General features: G+C 37.3%; 1 long non-coding RNA gene across 1 annotated transcript in view; it reads right to left on the reverse strand.

Annotated features, from left to right (window-relative positions):
- Positions 1-3,480: 3,480 nt before the first annotated feature.
- LOC136875095 (uncharacterized) overlaps positions 3,481-20,846 on the reverse strand; it is a 52,024-nt gene continuing 34,658 nt past the window's right edge. The window contains exon 3 of the long non-coding RNA XR_010860362.2: positions 3,481-3,563. This is a non-coding gene — a long non-coding RNA (uncharacterized lncRNA). The remainder of the gene's footprint in view (positions 3,564-20,846) is intronic.

Raw genomic sequence — 20,846 nt, forward strand, 5'->3', positions numbered from 1 at the left:
ATCGCATCTCAGCTCTAATCTGGCCTTAATCATATTCCTGGTGCCGCATCCCACTCGGAATTATCAACCACTCACTTGGGGAACATCACACCTAGACACTAATCGGCACCACCCCTCCTCACGGTACACCAAACACATGCAAACTTAAAGAGTCCTATCCCTTCAGGTCAAATACACATTAACACTCGCAAGCTAAATAAGCATGGTTACATCCCACTGTCATTTCTTCACTTTCTGGTTCAGGAATCTAACACTACATGGGAGGAACAGTCTAAAACTCGCGTGAAGTGTAAAAGAAATAACCTCAGAATCTCTTGACGACTCATGCTGAATTATAAAATGATGTGTACTGGTGTAATTTCACTGAATATTAACCCCTATGCACCCGTAAGCGGACTGGTACGTGCTCGAGTGGCTGGGCCAAGACTCCACAGGCGGACTGATACGCCGGGATGCAAGGTTGCATATTAGAGACATATGTGATATCTCATGGCTTTTTCCGGAAACATTTGTAATTGAAATCTGTTCTTGGTGTCTCAAAGTGTCACCAGAGTGCTCTGATATGCTTCTTTAGCAAAGAGAATTGATTAAAATATCGATTGAGGAATCTGTATTCAGTTGTTGACAAGATGGCTGAGATGGAAGTTGCTTGCTGGCGCGAAATGCTCAGTAATAGCAAAATTTAAAGCATATTTGATGTTTTAGGCTCTGATTTCAGCAGGGTTAGTGAGGAAGAAGTTATTAGTGATCCTGTGCATGCATGAATGAACATGAAATATATCATCAGAGATCTTTCGCGTAGTAACATCGTACGATATGGAAAGCCGAATGAAGTTTTTCTCGCCCCTCAAGATCTGATTGCAACTGCCGGATTTGAACCGACGATCTTGGTACCTGGATGTGAACACTTTATCACCGATCCTCCGACTAAATATAATAATAATAATAATAATAATAATAATAATAATAATAATAATAATAATAATAATAATAATAATAATAATAATAATAATAATACACAGAGTGAGATATATGGCTGTAAGTTCGTATTTGGGATATAGGTTCGAATCTCATCATTCGCTTACTCATAATTTGTTTCCCATTAGTTCCTCACTTCAAAATCAGGCAAATTTTAGGCTCGTGTCCTATAATTAAGGCCATAACACGCACACTAAAGAACTTCCGAGATGAGATAAATTAATGAAAAATTTAAGATTTCAAAGGGATTTTTTGTGTTATATTTCTGTATTGTTCTGTTTTTTGTGTCATGAGCAATAGCGTGGAATTTCTCAATAATATAAAACAAGTCCTGTGATAATACGCGCAGTCGATCACCCACTATACTGTTTTAACCGAAAGCTTGCAACACTCAGGTTGCATACAAAAAATTTGGCGGATTCCTAGCAATGTCAGAGCAAAGGGCGGGTGGGTGGGTGCATATGGGTTAAAAATCCCTTTAAACACTTCACACATAAATTTAATCTAGCGCCTTAAATACAATATGCACTACATTTTTCTCCGTAAATGAAATAAAAACGGTCATCCAACCAGGAGGAAAAATCTGTATAAACCCTAAGTGAATAATTATATCCATACCTTTCAAACAGCAAAACACTAAACTATATTCTGAAGTATTTACATCCAAGTTAATTATCTACATTTAATTAATAAGATATGACTTCATGCCAATACAATTTGAAATGATACTCAAAACTCTCTGCAATCACAAACAGCTATCCTGGGGAGGCACATGATGGATCTACTCAAACATCATGACAACTTCAGCGACGCAGAGTCCAGGGTTCAGCAGCTGATGAGGTACTCGCATATTGGCCGGGTTCTCATTCAGTGTTGTATATTCTGGAATTTTCACAACGTGTAGAATTAATACAGGCAATCAGCTCGTAGTCTCTTTCCTCGGATGATGGTATCTCTGGGTCAAGTACACAAATGAGGAGATTTTACTGATTATAACTGTGCTAGATTTGCAACATGGATTATAATGATTATGATTAGAGATACACATGGTATTGAGCTCTCTAATCTAGCATCAGTCCTGTCACTGGCTAGACACTGTTAATTCAAACTGACGTGGTTTTAATTTGGCCCAACTCTCAGCACTACTCATGGATAAACAGATCACCCACTGCATCTGGGGTTGCCTAGCGGATACTGCCCTTTCAAAAATAAGCCGTTCATTCCTTCTCCCAATTTTCTCTCCGAATAAGACAAAGTTTTAGACCTCCTACACTGCTCCCGCAGTATTATCATGTCTGTAAACTTAATTATACAGCAGCATAGCTCACTGCAATCGAACTGCATTTATTTCACTCACATACGGTTTAACATGCCCCTTCACACGTCACACAGATAACTATACTCAAGGCTCCGTGCCATCCCCTGTGAATTCTCTAGCAGCGGATCTTACATACATATTATCCTTAAATACCTTCACTGGAAATTGCTATTAATCTCGTAGCCACTCATGAATAATTACTGAGTCACCATTAAATCTGACAAAAATTTTGTCCACTGCACAATGTATCACAGCAAGTGCGAGTACGTATAAGAATAAGCACGGTATAGCACGGTGTAGAATGTAGAATGTTTTGCTGTTTCGAAATACATCCCTTATATAGGTAGAGTGGCCTGGCATGCCGGGAAGGGATAAACCACGCCTCCTTGCTAGACATCGCTCCACTAATCAGTGGATCACAACATTGAATGTGGTATGAAATTAAAGCTCGTTGTCCTATTTTCTCACTGATCTATTTTTATTACGATCGCATTGTGGATCTCTCTATAATCTTGAAAGCATCTTCTAGTAGGCAGAGTCTCAGCTCGGGGATTTCCTGAGTTCTGTCTCGTAATCCGCTCTCAACATCTGGAGGCCCCCTGGCTAAAGTCGTGTTTACTGCATACTCATTAATATTTGAATTATGTAAAACACTTCTTAGTGTTATAAATTAGCATAAAATTCACCGATTCTTACGAGTCTTAACTCATAGAGATCTATCACGACCTTCACTATTATTATTATTATTAATATTATCATTATTATTTCCAGAAATTTTGAAGATTGTGGATTGGTACGAGTGAATATGCAGGCAAGTCTACTATTCCCAGGGTTTAAGGCAATGTTCCATGATCTGCTTCGCCTGGCGTGCCTCGTTCTTTCCCTGTTCCTCAGAGAAGGAGCGCTTTTCAATTCCTCGCTAGCACAAGACCCGTTTTAGCTACATGTGCGCAAGGAGAACTCGACCTCTCGGGCTGGTGGCGAGCTACTTATATCCTGGGACGGCTACAATGCGCTGGTATGGGCACTATTTGTTGTAACATCGCACGGAATATAGCATATTCAAACTGCAGGGTACCATAATATGCTCAGGACGATGTTATGAACGGTCACAACGTAAACAGCAAATTCCATATTATCAAGGGTTAGGGATGTAAAATCTAATTAAGCTAAACTGTACTTACTTCTCTTCTTCTTTGAAACAGGTGACCAGCTGACGAACTATGAGTTCATCCACGCATATTTCATCTTTAATATTGGCAGAAGGCTGTAAGGAACACATATGCAAAGCAAAGTAAGAAATGTAGAGTAAACGAGTGGCTAGAATAAACGTTTATATACAGAGATGACAAAATAAATTTCATAGTTGCACAATAAAAATACCGATTTATTCTCCCAATGTAAAAAGGAAACAACAAACAAGTGTCAGGTGATAATTATATGAACTGGGACAAGAAAAGGAACTCATAATAGGATAAAAAGAACAGCACTGGAAGAGGGAGCAAAAGAAGTAGGAAACTGGAAGGACAAGGATAATCTGCACATCCCTTGTCTTCTCTTCTTACAACATCCTTGTGCCATTTCACTGTCTGTGATAGTGTACTGGAACTAAAATGGATGCAATTGCCATGGCATAAGTAAATACAGTACCGTACATAAACTCAATCATCTATGTCAATAACATATAATATATGGCATGGCTGAGGCAGGAATGATCAAGGCGTCAGTGAATAAGACAGAACAATCCTACTATTAAAAACTGTAGACTGAAACAGCAAACACATATCACAAGCAGCAAGTCAAGATTTGAGAAGAAACTTAAAGGAATTAAAGAAGAAATTTGCATCACATAATTTAACTGAAGAACATAGAAATACAAGAAAGTAATGAAAGCGGCAACTCCTCAAGAAGTTGAGGAATCAAAAAGAAAAAGGAATCCAAATTCCTACAATGGTGGGAGAAGGGGGTGAACACTATTTAACAGATACTGAGAAAGCAAACCTCTTTAGTAGGGAATTCCGAGATTCAGTAGAAGACTGTCAGGACTCGGAAACCGTAACAGAAGATAGAGAGGGAGAGACACAGAGGGAAACAAGAAGCTTCTCATTCACAAATGAAGATATTTTCAGAGAAATCCAACTGCTTCAGCAAGGAAAAGCAGCAGGAAGTGATCAAATTACTGGGGAGGTATTAAAGACAATGGGGTGGTATATAGTGCCTTATTTAAAATTTCTCTTTGACTATGTCATAAATAATAGTGTGATACCAAAGGAATGGAAGGAATCTATAATAATACCAATTTATAAAGGAAAGGGTGATAAAAGGAAAGCAGAGAAGTACAGACCAATCAGCCTGACCAGTATAGTTTGTAAAATACTGGAGAGTTTAATAGCAAAGTACATCAGAGGGATATGTGATGATAAAAATTGGTTCATGAGGAGCCAGTATGGATTTAGAAAGAAATTTTCTTGTGAGGCACAACTGGTGGAATTTCAGCAGGACATATCAGATCAGTTAGATTCAGGAGGCCAGTTAGATTGCATAGCCATAGATCTTTCCAAAGCCTTTGATAGAGTGGAACATGGAATATTATTAAAGAAATTGGAGGGAATAGGATTGGACGTAAGGGTTATACGTTGGATAAGAACATTTCTAAATGCAAGGGTTCAGAAAGTCAAAGTAGGAAATAATATATCACAGGAAGAGAAAGTCTGGAAGGGAATTGCACAGGGTAGTATAATCGGTCCGTTATTTTTCTTAATATACGCAAATGACTTGGGGAACAATATAACATCGAAAATAAGATTGTATGCAGATGACATAATTGTTTATAGGGAAATAAATAACATTGAGGATTGTTCAGAATTACAAAGGGACCTTGACAGTATCCAGGAATGGGTTGAAGAAAATAATATGAAGATTAATGGAGCCAAATCAACTGTTACAACTTTTACAAACAGGAGCTTTAAAACTGAATTTGAATATACTTTGGATGAGGTAGTTATCCCTAAAGATGGCAAGTGCAAATACTTAGGTGTGAGATTTGAAAGTAATTTGCACTGGAAGGGTCATGTTGATGACGTTGTTGGGAAAGCATACAGATCGTTACATGTCATAATGAGGCTACTTAAAGGATGCAACAAAGAATTAAAAGAAAAATGTTACTTAAGTATGGTTCGTCCATTATTGGAATATGCAAACAGTGTTTGGGATCCTCACCAAGAATACCTAATAAAAGAACTAGATGGTGTGCAGAGGAAAGCAGCAAGGTTTGTAACAGGGGATTTCAGGAGAAAGAGTAGTGTATCAGAAATGTTAAAGGAACTTGGGTGGGAAACTTTAAGTAAGAGAAGGGAGAAAAGTAGACTTATAGGATTATATAGAGCCTATACAGGAGAAGAAGCATGGGGAGATATCTGTGAGAGGCTTCGGTTGGAAAATAATTATATTGGTAGAACTGACCACAAGTACAAAATTAGAAGGAATTTTAGCAGAAGCGATTGGGGTAAATTTTCTTTCATTGGGAAGGGCGTGAAGGAGTGGAACAGTTTACCAGGGGTAGTGTTTGATCCTTTTCCAAAATCTGTACAGATATTCAAGAAGAGAATAAACAACAACAGAGATAATAAATTAAATGTTAGAGGGCATTCGACCAGTGCAGGATATTGTAAATAATAAATGTGTGTGATTAAATTAATTCCATCCCCTGGTCTAAGGAGTTTGGACAGCCCAAGTAGTGGACTGCCTGTAGGGGTGAAGTACAGTGGGGACTTCGAGGGCCCTGGGACCGCTACAGTAGCTGTGAAGGCCCTTCAGGAACTCTGAAAAGTGGTGGCAAAAGGGGCTCTGGTTAAGACGCAGCAGGTCGTTATGCTACTTAGGTTCCAAAATGGGTAAAATATAAATATGTAATCAAATTCAATGTTAATTTTAATCTTATACCAGTTGTATAGTATTATTAGAAGTAATTTCACATACCGTACTGTATATGAGTTGACTATGTTTGTAAGATATTATAAGTAGAATTTTGTAAACAATATAAATTTATTAAGGATGATGTGTGTGTTTAATAGAAAAAATTATTAGCGTAAATTGTATAATATTGTATTCTAGGAAAATTTTCGTCGTCTCCTGTTAATTTAAAATTTAGTGCTTGACAATAATGTATTTTAGTGTACCATTTGCCACCGAGGTAGACACCTCATTTGGAAATAAAGAGATTTTGATTTGATTTGATTTGAAAGATAACGAGAAAGCATACATCCCAACTTCAAATCGGCAAGGGATAACCATTGATAGTTATACAGAAAGAAATGTTTAGGATACGAGAAATAAGTGAACTGACATATAAAACAGCAATTACAAAACAAATAGCTGAAACAAGAGCAGATATTTTGGTATTTTACAAGCAGTACTAGAATTAAAGTTAAAACATCAGGGTTGATATAGAAGTTACCATGTTAGAAGGCTGTGGAATTCCCATCATGATGAAATTGACTTCATCTGTGTATATTTCTGTTGCATTTGTGCAAGAAATGGCTGTCAAGATGTTCTGAGAAGATGATGGCCCGATGTCCTGAGGAAACTAACCTGAGATAATGGCAAAGGAACCTTACCTATCACTGAGCATCCTTATGACCAGCAAGAGGATGTAGTTGCGGTGCCTGATCTACAGATGTCCCAGAACACCTAATGCAATCCCACTGAAGTGGATTGAAAAAGATAAGTTTTATTTATTAGCGCATCAAGTAAGAATAAACCTTATGGAACTCAAGGGTATCTTATTTTGTTGGTGAATACAATGGTGAGGCATTGTGAACTTCAAAGTATCTCAGATATGGAAAATTCTCATGAATTAATGATATACTTGTGTCAAAATCCAGGGATGATAGGTAGCTATCTGTACAACGTAACCAATCCCTGCCTAGGATATATGTGAAGTGTGTAACATGTAAGTGCTGTCAAGTGACATTTAATTAAAAGATGAGGTTATTATATATGAATGATAAGATCTGTAACGATACAATAGTTAAGATTATATGTGAGTAAGGGTTAATTTCTTTTAAGATGGAGATCGTACTCTGCCGTATGAAGATTATAGTTGGATTATATGAGGACATGAGAATAATATAAAGTGAAACAGAAATGCATTGAGAAGAAATGGATTAATCAAATGGATAGATGATGGTTACAGATTCCTAAGCATCAGTATATATCAAGGTTACTTGCAAATGATGGAAGTATGACACTGAGATATGAAGAAAGTGATATATGAGTATTGAATGAATTTGAATAAGAAAAATGAGTGTGATATAAATTGTTTCATTGGTACGGAAGAAAATAATTTGTTGTGAAGATAAAAATAAGTAGGTAGATGCAATCCAGAGTTAGTACTGTACTTGATATCATGATGTGTGATAAGTGATAAGTAATCCACATCCAACACGTATGAAGACGTATTATGAAGTTTATAGAGAGTTTATGCACTAGTAAATCATCAAGATAATTCACTGTAGGGAAAGTTGAGTAGGATATTAAACACGAATTAACCCAGATCTCTCCCATAATGATGACTGTTTGCTGAACAAGTACATGGCACTTATTTTTAATCCTATGCACAAGTATGACAAGCTTCTCATGTATAAATCCAGAAGGTAATGATTGATACAGTCTCCTTGAATAATAATCTATAGCTATTTTTTTAAATAATAGTATGTGAGCTGTTGGAATTTAATAAATTACCTGCTGACAAATTTCATAAGACACATTTATATAATCAATCTAATTTGTAAGATTTATGAGACAAATGATATCCATTTCAGCTACAAGTGATTGTAGATGTTAATATAGAAGAGAGCATGATGTGACTGACTTAGTACTTATCTTTTTCTTGATGCATCCATGAAGAACAATTCCTGAATAATAAAATTTATACTCATCCTAAACAATTAAATATCATAAATACATAAGTAACTAAATAATTTAATACCTAAATAATTAAATACCTAAAAGAATATATATGATTACAAGAAAAGTCATTGATGCTGAAATATATGATTTACCAGTAAGGTCTGTAAATATTTTGTAAAACTTTAACTGAATATAGGGATTCCTTCACGACCCGCCCTGGATGCAGGAAAGGTGCATCCCGTCATCATGTTCTTCCTAGTATGTGTCTTTAAATGACAGGTCACTTGTTTGTTTCTTGTTTCCTACAGATTTTTCTCCTTGTCAAACAGACATACATTGCATCTTAATCTGAGAAATGGCAATCTACTGCCTACCATGTCCAAGTACGGTCAACAACTAGTCAGATGCTGGACTCTCCATTGACCCTAGACAATATAAAGGCTTCAACAATATAGACTTACAACATTTACATTCAGATTTTAAAGGGCCTGTTTTCTAAGGATAGCAAATACACCACATTCCTGGAAGCCCCAGAGTTCATTCTCAGACAAGTCAGGGATTATTAAGAGATGCTGCCAGCTAGATGCTGGTCCAGTCAGACTACATGATAACAATGAACATGTTAATTGATAGAGGTAGAATCCTTAGTCTAAAAAGCCAAGAGTAATGGCCCAGCAAATATGTTGTGCTCATTACACATCAGGCTGAGCAGAGGTCAATTGGCAAGGTACTGCTCAACCGAGCTGTAACGCAATGGGTTTTGGCTTGGTCTTCAAAGGGCTCTGTTCAGTTTAAATCTACCTAATAAGTTCCCTAGACATGAGTAGAACAGCCTAACATTTAAAAAGATTATCATTCAACTGACTTTGTCTACACTTGACTTGGTGTGCAATGTTAATGTTATCATTTGCGTTTCCACAAACAGAGAAACCTTACACTTTGCTTACTCAGAAGTGAACTTTCAACTGTTCTAACAAAGGTAAAAGGATTCAATTTAGTTTACTGTCATCGCATATGTCACCAAAAGAGCAATGACCGGGCGATTTGGCCGTGCGCGTAGAGGCGTGCGGCTGTGAGCTTGCATCCGGGAGATAGTAGGTTCGAATCCCACTATCGGCAGCCCTGAAGATGGTTTTCCGTGGTTTCCCATTTTCACACCAGGCAAATGCTGGGGCTGTACCTTAATTAAGGCCACGGCCGCTTCCTTCCAACTCCTAGGCCTTTACTATCCCATCGTCGCTGTAAGACCTATCTGTGTCGGTGCGACGTAAAGCAAAATAGCAAAAAAAAAAAAAAAGAGCAATGGTCACATGAATTCATCAAATTAAACCTTACTAATGAAAGTTGAATGAGCATAATTCATGTTGTACATTTTGAAACTAACAACCAGCAAAAGAGAAGAAAATCCCAAATTCCTTGTGTAGCAAATGCAGCAAATAGAAATCAAGGGTCCAAAGTACATTCGTAAAAATGCCCAGGAATCTCTATAGGATCAATTCTTCTTAGAAGATTTTCTTCAGGATCAGCTGCATCTATGGATATGCCACATAGCACATGTAGTATTATATTGACTTCAGTGTAAAATTTTATACTGGAAACACAACCTCTTTGTTCATGACAACACAGTTTCAACGAACAGTCTACATTAGCTTCATGGGAAAACACATGTTTGAAACTGGCATTTTTCCAGATACATCCATGAAATACTTTCAATGGACTGTGCATACGAAGAATAAGTAGGCCACAGGGGGATGAAAACAGAAATGATGTCCAATAAACTACAAAATGAAGGCAAACTGAAGTACGGGAGATAAGATGGTTAGAACTTTAACAGTGACAACACTGCTGCAGAGATGCCATGCAATGGAATTTAATAATGTCACTGACGACACACATTAGTTACATACCTACCTTACCTCAGAGCATATGGACTCCCCCTTCTCTCATCACGCGCATGCAAACACAGCCTCAGGTTAGCTTGTAATCTAAGATAGTGTTGCCACACTATTTTTGAAACAGGAACAATGGAACTGGGTGCCAAAGATCATACAGCAAGACAGTATAACCTAGGTCTTCCAGAAACTTGTAGGGCAACTGCATTGTCTTAAAGGACAGGGAAACAGTGCGTACAAACCTTGCAGAGTAACTGCATTGTCTTAAAGGACAGGGGAACAGTGGGTAAAAACCTTCATCGAGGGATGCCAATATACGGCAGACGTGCATCAGCCAGGTTATCCTAGTGTCAGTGAAGGAGAATCGCATGTTAATGGTCACTGGTGAATGTCATATGATATGTGAGCTGGCCCGAGACACCGAATTAGCGAAAATGATTGGAGGAACACTTGTGCAAGAGAAAAATGTCATTACAATGGGTTCCGCATGATTCAACATAAATGCAGACATGGCTACAATACGATGCTGCTCGTAACCATTTGGAGTACTATACGTTTGAAGAACAGGCTTTCTTATGACATGTCATTATACCGCATGAACTATGGGCTAAAGTGGATGAGCCGTAACTGAAATGCTGATCGAACCAATGGCATCATTACGGGAAACCACAATGATGTGAAACTGTTTGTTATGACTGTGACTGTTTAATCCTAATGCACCATGTTCCTCCACAGCATACCGTCAATGCGTATTACACATCATTATCTACGAGAATGCTCCTCCACATACAGTGCAAACCATTACTGATTTGTTTGGTTCATGGGGCTTGGAATCGCTGTACCATCCATTATAATGCACCGATTTAAGCTCTTGTGACTTTAACTTGATTTACAAGATGAAGGAACCACTTTGGGGCCATACCTCCAGAAATGTTTCAGAGATTTGTCAGGCAGTAAACCCACCGCTCTATTCGAACTCTCAAGACAACAGGTGCTGCAATAGATATCCGCATTGCTGGTATCAGGATGTACACAATGCTAGTGACTACTCTGAAGGACAGTAGTAGAGTACCTAGAAGAAAGCTGGACCAGCGGCAGCCACTGCGCATGCCCCGTGCGCTTCACTCCCTGAAGGGGCCTCTCACTTGGCAAGGCGTGTGTGGAATGTTAACTACACATACTGCAAGGTCTTAATGTGAGAGGTAATTAATTCTTGAAAGGTGTGGGGGGGCAAGGTGCTGTGACTGGATTTTGCTGGAGTAGCTTTCACTGGCTAAGGGGGTCAACCACATGTAGAATGAGGACAACACACTCAGAGGTCTTTATGTAAGAGGTAATTAATTTTCTTGAAAGGTTACTCTTGTGGGCAAGGTACAGTAACTATGTGGCAACTGGATTTGCTTTAATAGGTCACTTGCTGGTGAAAGCTGAACAGGATGTTAGTTTATGGAAAAAAAAATTGATCCCTCACTCCTCTCTTACTAGAGGGGTGAGGGGGAAACACTAAGGAGTGCTACAGTGCAGCTGTTACTAGGCAAGATCCGCTTTCTAACTTGTTGAAGGTTATCTCTGTCACGAACAGGATGTTTATTGTAGGTTGTAATTTTGAGTGAAGGTGAACTAGTGACAAGTCCAGCCTACTGGTGAGGAGTGAAGGTGGTGGCAGGGAGTATTTAAGGAGCAGAGCGCAACATGAAAACTATCATCTAGTTGGAAGAGTTCTCTACTACTACTACTACTACTTTTCTTTCCTCTTCAGTAAGTGTAAGTTTATTTAGTTTGTTAATTTAAAAAAAGATATAGCAGTTTCAACAAAATGGATATGTTAATGAAATTAAACAAAATTGCCAAGGCACCACAATTTCATAATAGAAAGTTAAGTGAGTTGCAACTTAACCATCCATTTAAGGTTAAAGCGCTGAGAGCGGTAGAAACAAGATTTGGGAGGAAAATAATCGTTGATATAGAAGGGGAAGATGAGGAGACTGTGAGTGTTTTCCTGCCGGCGCAATTCTCAAAACTTACAGCAGAAGAAATAGAAGAAATAAATTCTTTAAAAAACAACTTGAAAATGATGTACAGAGGCATGGAGAGGGGCTACCATCAAGTGTGCTTCCTACAGTAGAATGTCATCAGTTACGACATCTATTTTAACTAAGTAAGTATGCAGAGAGTATTTTCGTTCTTAATGTAATTTTTTTTTTCGCCGTATTCGCATAATTGTTTTGTTAATTGAAAATAGTATGTGGTGTTTCTTTTCAGGTCCGAGGTGGTAATATGATGAAGTGGAAGAAAGTTGAGATTAAACCAGGAACTGAACATCAAGCATATCCAAGCATACAGAGTCGTCGTCTTCAAGTACATCGAGAGGAGGATGTGGTCGCTACTTCACAGCCTGTTGAAGATGAAGCGGGACAACTGAGCGCACAACAAGAACAAGAAGTGAGTGCTAATTGTATTGAACTATGGAACAGAGGGGGTTCTCTTTTTAATTATACAGTATATGTGACGAACCTGAGTAAAGCTTATGAAAGCCAGCAGGAAGTGACAGCTGCTGTAGTGCGATTTCTTTTGAGTGAACTTTCAAGTAATGAACATTTTCTACTATTTCTTGGCTACAATACATTCGAAGAAATTTATAAAATTGAATTTTCCTTTTCGTCACAAAATTCAAATAACATTTCCTATTACCGTAATACATTGCTAGGGAAGCTTCAGGAGGAGTTTCCTAGCGAAGCTGTACACTGTTCACGCGATGCAGAAGATAGTGACCTAGCTCGATGGTTATACTGTGTAATGACGGATTGTACATTCTTGATAAGTCGTTGCTACAGCAACTGCTGGACTTGTCTTGAGATTGCTGAAAAATTTAGCACCAAATCGTAATTTTTTTTTTTAGTCATGGAGTATCCTTCGAGCAGCAAACGTAGGAAACTAGACATTAATTTACAGACAGATGAAGATGCGGGTAGAATGCAAACTCATTTTGATAGAGCGTTTGAACGCATTCGCGCGTTTATGAGGGAGGTAAATGGATCAATACTAATTTCATATCGGTTCGAACCTAGCGACGAGCGAGAAGAAGCTCAGTTCAAGCTGATTGAAAATCTTAACGAGCTAGAGGAAATGCGTAATCAGATGTTAGAAATTTATTTTCACGCTCGCGCTGTTAATGGACTAACTTTTCAGATAGAAGATTTGTCTGCTTTCCAGTGTAAACAAATCGAGGAAGCTTTTCGGCGCAGAGTGTACACACTAGCGGTGGTAAATGTTAACAATGATTTCTTACTCCCCGAAGAGTTCCTAGATAAATCTTACGTGTGGTTTAATAAATACGTGAAGGAAGCACTCAAGACACAAGCATTAAAAGTAAATACCGTTCTCTGCACACAACATGTCCTTCACGATAAAATCGATAACAATTATTTTCATTCAAGGAACGCTGAAATTACTGAAGGTACTAATTTAAGAGAATGGTACAACGAACATGTAACGAGACCGATTCTGAAAAAATTATCAGAGTTCGAGGCTCGTGATTCGGGATGGTCTCTGCTACGAATTCGCGAATTGCGGATAAACATTAATAAAAATGTAGGTTTTCACGTGGGCAAGTCGCCAACTAGTCTAACGTTGCCTACAGCAATTCGAAACAAGAAAGCAGTTATTAATCTGCGGAACACACGAGATGCTTGCTTTGCGTGGAGTGTAGTTGCTGGCTTAGTTCCAGCTAAACATCATGTAGATCGCATTTCTTCTTATCCACATTATAATGCAATTTTAAATTTAAAAGACATACCAATCCCGATGGAAATGAGATACATGAGAAAATTTGAAGATCAAAACGAAATCTCCGTGAATGTATTCGGAGCGCAGTATGACGAGAACAACTGGGTGTGCATAGGACGGAATGATGACAAAAAAGAGTTTACTCTTGTACCATTGTACATTTCACATAAAACGTGTGAAAAGATCGTAGATCTTCTAATGCTTCAGATTGGCGACAGTGAGAAGTATCACTTTTGTTTGATTAAGAATCTTCCACGTCTTGTGCGCTCATCTCTTACGAAGAACCATAATAGAATTTATATTTGCAGACGGTGTTTGTCTTACTTTTCTAATAAGGAAAAATTAGCTTTGCATACTAATAACTGTATACAATTTCCGGTGGGCAAAAGTATAATGCCTTCGGATAGCGAACGGCTAGTGTACTTTACCGAGTATAAGGTTAAAGAGCCAGTGCCTTTTATTGTGTATGCTGACACAGAATGCATACTGAAACCTGTGTCTACTTGTTTTCCAAGTGATGACACCTCACATTCAACTCCAATTCACGAACATGTGCCATACAGCGTAGCATATTATTTACACTGTAGTTTTGACAGAGATTTGTGCTCTTTCAAACTCTATCGAGGTAGTGATTGTGTAAAATGGTTCGTAGATGAGATGTATAACTTGGTGGACACGCTTGCGCCCTATTATTTTGATACGAAACCAATGTTAGCATTAACTGTTGAGCAAGAAAATGAATTTTTTTCGTCTACATTATGTCACATATGTGAGAAGGAAATTGCAGATAATGAAATTAAAGTTCGCGATCATTGTCATTTAACGGGTGTTTACAGGGGATCAGCACATCAATTGTGTAACTTACAGTATCGTAAAATTTCTATCTTGCCGGTAGCATTCCATAATTTGACAGCCTATGATGGTCATTTCATAATTAGAGAACTGCATAGGAAGGGAGGGGATGTTGTGACAAATCACAGAACGAACATTAAACTATTAGCAGTGAACATGGAACGATACAAAGGATTTTCAAACTTTATACGTTATAACCAAAGACAGTGTGTTGAACTAAGATTTATAGACACTTACAACTTTATTCCTTTTTCGCTGGACAAAATGGCAGTATTACTTAGTGACGAGTCAAAGCTTGTAACGAGACGGTATTTCACCGATGATTTACAGTTTAAACTCGCTTCTCGGAAAGGGATATTTCCATACGAATATGTTACTAGTATGGAGGTGTTAGACGACACTAGTTTACAGCCAAGGATTTCATTCTTTAGCTCTTTAAAGGGTGAAACTGTTTCGGAAGAAAACTACGCGTTTGCTCAGCTTATTTGGAATAAGTTTAACTGTAAATCGTTGGGTGAATATTCTGATCTTTACTTTAAAATCGATACTTTACTCTTGGCCGATGTATTTGAAAACTTTAGATTGAGTGGAAAAGAGACATATGGTATTGATGCCGCTCATTTCTACACGGTACCGTCTATGGCATGGAGTGCTATGAAGAAAATAACAGCTGTCCAGCTAGAATTACTTCAGGATATCGACATGCTGCAGTTTTTCGAACGCTCCATACGCGGTGGTAATGTGCAATGCGTTACGCGGCATGCAGTAGCAAATAACAAGTACATGTTAACATACGATGAGTCCAAACCGGAATCATACATAATGTACTTTGACGTGAACAATTTGTATGGATTCGCTATGCAACAGTTTCTTCCAACGGGCGGCTTTCAATGGGTCGAAAACGTTGAGAATTTAGACATTATGAATGTAGGAGATGAAGCAGATGTTGGGTTTATGGTAGAAGTTGATTTAATCTACCCGCTAGAACTTCATGATAAACATGCCGATTATCCATTGTGTCCTGAAAAATCTACGAAACTAATGAGCACTCTTTACAACAAGGAACGGTATGTTCTTCATTATAGGCTATTAAAACAGTGTGTAGAATTAGGTATGAAAGTAGCTCACATTTACAGAGCGATTCAGTTTAATCAGAGCGCATGGTTAAAATGCTACATTGATTTGAACACAGAGAAACGAAAGTTAGCAAAAAATGAGTTCGAGAAAAGTTTCTATAAATTAATGAATAACGCAATTTTTGGTCGTTCATTAATGAACGTAAGGAAGCTGCGCGACGTCAGATGGGTCACACAGTGGAAGGGACGTTATGGTGCTGGTACGTTGATCTCAAGAGCAAACTTCAAACGTCGTATTATAGTAGACGAACAGTGTATGGTTATCGAAATGAAGAAACTTCAAATTCATCACAATCAACCGGTTTACCTCGGTGCTACAATTTTAGATTTGTCAAAAATGAAAATGAACGATTTTCGCTACAACGTTATTTTGAGAAACACAGAATCAAACTCACAACTACTCTACACTGACACCGACAGTTTAATATACAATTTTTCATTTGATATATATGAGTTTATGAAGGAAAATTCAGTTTTGTTTGATACAGGAAATTATGATGAAAATAATCCTTTCCAAATTGAAAGAAAAAATTCAGGTGAAATAGGTTTGATGAAGGATGAAAACGGTGGAAGTATTGTTGAAGAATTTGTAGGTTTGAGACCAAAGATGTATGCTATTAAGTTGTGTGAAAAAGAGAAACCTACATGTAAAGCTAAGGGTGTCAAAAAAAATGTTGTCGATCACCTTACAATTGATCAGTATAGACGTTGTCTGTATGAAGGTGAACAAGTGACCAAACTACAAGTGTGCATTACTTCCAATTCTCATTCTGTGTTCACGGTTCGTCAATACAAACTAGCACTCACAGCTAATGATGACAAAAGGTACATCACAGATAACAAAATTAATACATTACCATTTGGACATTACAGTCTTGCAGAGAAAAGAAGTATAACTAATGTATAGCTATCTTGCAAGGTAGGTTTGCTTTTTTTGTGAACACCTCCTCCACTTTGTCATCAGTTTACCCCTCTGTATGTAAAATAATGTAATTTTCTCTGAAGGTGAATATTAAGTAATAAGAGGAGAAGCTCCTATGATTACTTTAATCATTTTTTATTTTAGAGAAACTTTTGTTTCATTCTGTAATTAATTAAAGAAAAAAAATGTAAGCTTATAGAATTTCAAACTAGATAAACATTTCACTCGCTGTTTCTTTTATTCAATGTATTGTACTGTATTTATACTTTTAAAGTACATTGCATACTATTATATTTATTTAATTATGAAAAAAAAAAGGAATCTTATAGAATTACACTCGCTGTTTAAGTACATTGTATACTATTGTACTAACTAGTATTGTACTGTAAGTTAATTTTCTATCATTTATATATTAAAGTGCATTGTAAACCTTTATTTAATCTTTTTTCTTTTTCGAAAAAAATAAAAACTCTACACTAGATGATCAAAAAGTTTGATTTTCTTTCAAACTATCCTGCGCAGCCTCTCCTTTTATTCCTTGTACTCTTAACTAAAGTAGGAGTAGGAGAATGAAAAAAAAAAGAGAACATATTTCTTTTTTACAATCAAGTTTATTGAATAGGAAACTACAGAGGTTTTTCAAAATATAAACTTCTGATTGAATTTGTAACTGCAACCACGAGGAGAGATCTGCAGAGACTGAATCTTCTACCGCCACCAGAGGAGAGTTCTGCAGAGGGGAAAAAAGAAAGAAAAATTAGTTGATAGCAGCATAAAACAGAAAAAGCAAGCAAGAAAAAAAAGGAAACTATTTTTTTTCTTTACCTTAATAATTGATGAAATAGTAACTAATATCAAGCTCAGACGTCGTTGTTGTTGTTGTTGTTGTTGATCCCACTATGAGGAGACACCTGCAGAGGAGAAAAAATAAATAAATTAGTTAGAAGCAGAATAAAACCGAAAAAACAACCAAGGAAAAAAGGATGGTATTATATCTATATTTTTTTTTCACCTTAATAATTGATGTATTAGTAGCTGATATCAAGCTCGGACGATGTCGTTGTTGTTAGCTCCTGAATCCTGACAAGCCTGGTGTAAGTTCGCCTTCAGATGATCTGGTAGATACTGCCAGAGCGCACTTAACTGATGTTGTTCGTAAATAGATAATATGTTTTCAGGGAAGAAAGCCCACTCAAATTTATTGAATCTGCTCACACCTTCTTTCTTGAATTTGTTTATCACTGAACACACTATTCTCATCACACCATCTGTCGATTTTAGCCAACTATGAACTGCGTGAACGTTGAACATAGCACAGCTGCCTGAATGTCTTGCAACATGTGGTAAATGCCGCGGACAGTCAACAGGGAAACACTCGTTACGCATTGTTCTTAAATCAGGTACACCTTCTATAGTGTTCAAGTCAATTATGCATGTACGAGGATACTCTTGCAGTGCTAATAGACGTAACTCATTAACACAGTTGCACACAACCAGATATTGGTATTGTTGTTCACTGAGAAGATTGAAAAACGACGTAAGCGTGAAATCTAAATTAGGTACACTCATACCTAATAGAGCAGTAGATAACACATTTGTAGACGAATCTATATTACAACAGGCTATCTCGTAACCTCCAGTAGGTAACCTCTGAATGTCAACTATCACTCCTCTGGGTTTTGCACTCATGGTGTGCTTGATATCGAAGAACTGAAGCAGAGAATCTTCACTCTCTCGTTTATATACACTATTAGCAAGGAAAAAAAAAAGGAAGAAAAACTCGCGCAAGATTATTGGAAGAAAAATACTTCATTCGTTAGTGGTTTATAATTTATTATGCGATCATGAATAATAATGCAATGCAGAGTAGTGTTGGCTGGAATAGGTTCGTTCGTTTCAATTTCAACGCGAACATCTACAGAAGAAGATTTTATCGATTCAACCTGTTCCATGCAATTAACAACAACAATAGGACAATGCGAGTGAAATTCACTTCGTGATATGTTCGGTTCGGAACGATTATCATCAAGCTGATAGTACGCATTACGAAACTTGATGAACATATCATACAATTCACTGTAGTCACCATTGTTAAAATTAGCTACAGCCTTTTCATAGGGATAAAAGTTTGAATTTAAGAATACGCCAACGGATCGAATATTACAGTGATCGAACAGAGAAGAAGAAACATTAATTTTCTTACGATCGGTTTGGAAAGCAAGCATAAAAACTCTCGGTTTTTCTATTTGTGACGTAGTCATAACAGTCCAATTAATTTTCGTTGAATTTGGAATAGTAGGGAACTCGTGATAACTCCACGATCGAAATGCTACAGGAATAGAAGGATTTTTTTGGATTAACTTTATGCGTTTAACTTCTTCCTCGTCGGACAGTATTAGAGTTGGTAGCTTTATATACATTTTTCGTACTTTGACCTTAGCTGTATCTTCCGCGTTGGCTGAAAACAGTGCACATTTGTCATCTCTAGAACGAATAAAGATAAATTCAAGTTTACAGTTTATGAATGGTTTCCTGTAGTCTTCAAATAATCCACAAAGAAGACTCAGTGGGATAATTGCGTGGAACAGCTTTGTAGTTGCGTGGGCAATATTAGCTTCGTTTGGTGGTGTAGAAATTGATAGAAAATAGCCTGCATTTTGCAGCGCTAACATTTCATTTTTAGAATAAGAGGCGAAAGTTTTTATAGCACTAGTTGTGCCTACACGTCGTGTTCTTTCAATCTCTTTCCCATTCAATTCAATACGCATTTCATCGAAGAGATTTGCTGCAAAGTTTTGATCGGGAACGGCTGTAGCTGATGGTGTATTATCTGCGCTTGATCTAACTATTTCACCTTCGATGTGAACATCAGCTTCAGAGGGTAAAAATATATGTTCTTGGTTGTGTACAGGAACTCGAATTTCATCGTTGTTTTCATATTTCGTGCCAGCATATGGATGATAGCTCCTTACTTCCCGCCTAGCAACTCTGTTGTCAAATATAACTTTGTCCGTTACGTTGAACATATTTCTCCTTGATGTTAGCGTGATTGTACACAAAAAGAGACTAAAGTAGTTTTTGGTAGAGAATTAGAATTTATATGCTTTATCCTAGGGGGGTAGTCGGTAGCATTGTAAAGTGAATTCACACAAAAAGAGAGTGATGTTACCTTGATTACGCACACGAAAAGAGAGTAAAGTAGTTTCTGTAGGAGAAATAGAACTTATAGTAGTCGGTAGCCTAGCGATTGTAAAAAGTCTTTATTGTTTGTGGTTAATTTTTTCTTGTCGCATACACGATGAGATTGTTTTTTTAGCTTTACTCTATATTTTACTACTCTAGCTGCTTCCTCTTTTAATCCTCGGATTTTTGACTGGTTGTTGTAAATTACTACCATGATGTTGTTGTTCAACTGTTCCTTACTCGAATGATAGTACATAAGTGTACGCTTTATGTTATATATGATTACTGTATTTTTACTGGACGAATAATTAACTCTACTGTTACATCCTCATTTTGTAAGTCGATTGGGTTTTCGAACTGATCTTCGAGTACAACGGATATATGTTGAATAACACTAGTGTTTACCGGTAAGAAGCTTATAGTTGACGGTTGAACTACGATAGGATAGCCTGCTGGAACAAGCGGTTTAAAATTGTATAACGAATGTGTTTGTTTACCGTTGAGGTAGGAACCGGAACCTAACACGAGATTACAACATACACGAATCGAGTTCACGTTATTAATTTTAATAATCTCTCCTGAAATATGTAATTTATTAGCATCATATTTTCGGCGTGAAAATCCTAACAAATCAGCAATTGAATCGGAAACATCAAAGTCTACGTCTAGGTTGGAGGACATTTTACAGCGAAGATAGGTCTTTTCGTAAGTAATAGTAATAAGTTTACTATCTCCATCTAGAGGGTCATTCTCCTCTTCGAGAATAGGAAAGTTGTTAATTATTGCTTCTTGAACTAGAGCTCCTATTTCCGAAAAAGTGTAACTACCTTCCGGTAATGTGAGTACAGTTGTTTTGTCTCCCTTCATTT

The sequence above is a fragment of the Anabrus simplex genome, chromosome 5, assembly GCF_040414725.1.
Source record: "Anabrus simplex isolate iqAnaSimp1 chromosome 5, ASM4041472v1, whole genome shotgun sequence".
NCBI classification, from domain to species: domain Eukaryota; kingdom Metazoa; phylum Arthropoda; class Insecta; order Orthoptera; family Tettigoniidae; genus Anabrus; species Anabrus simplex.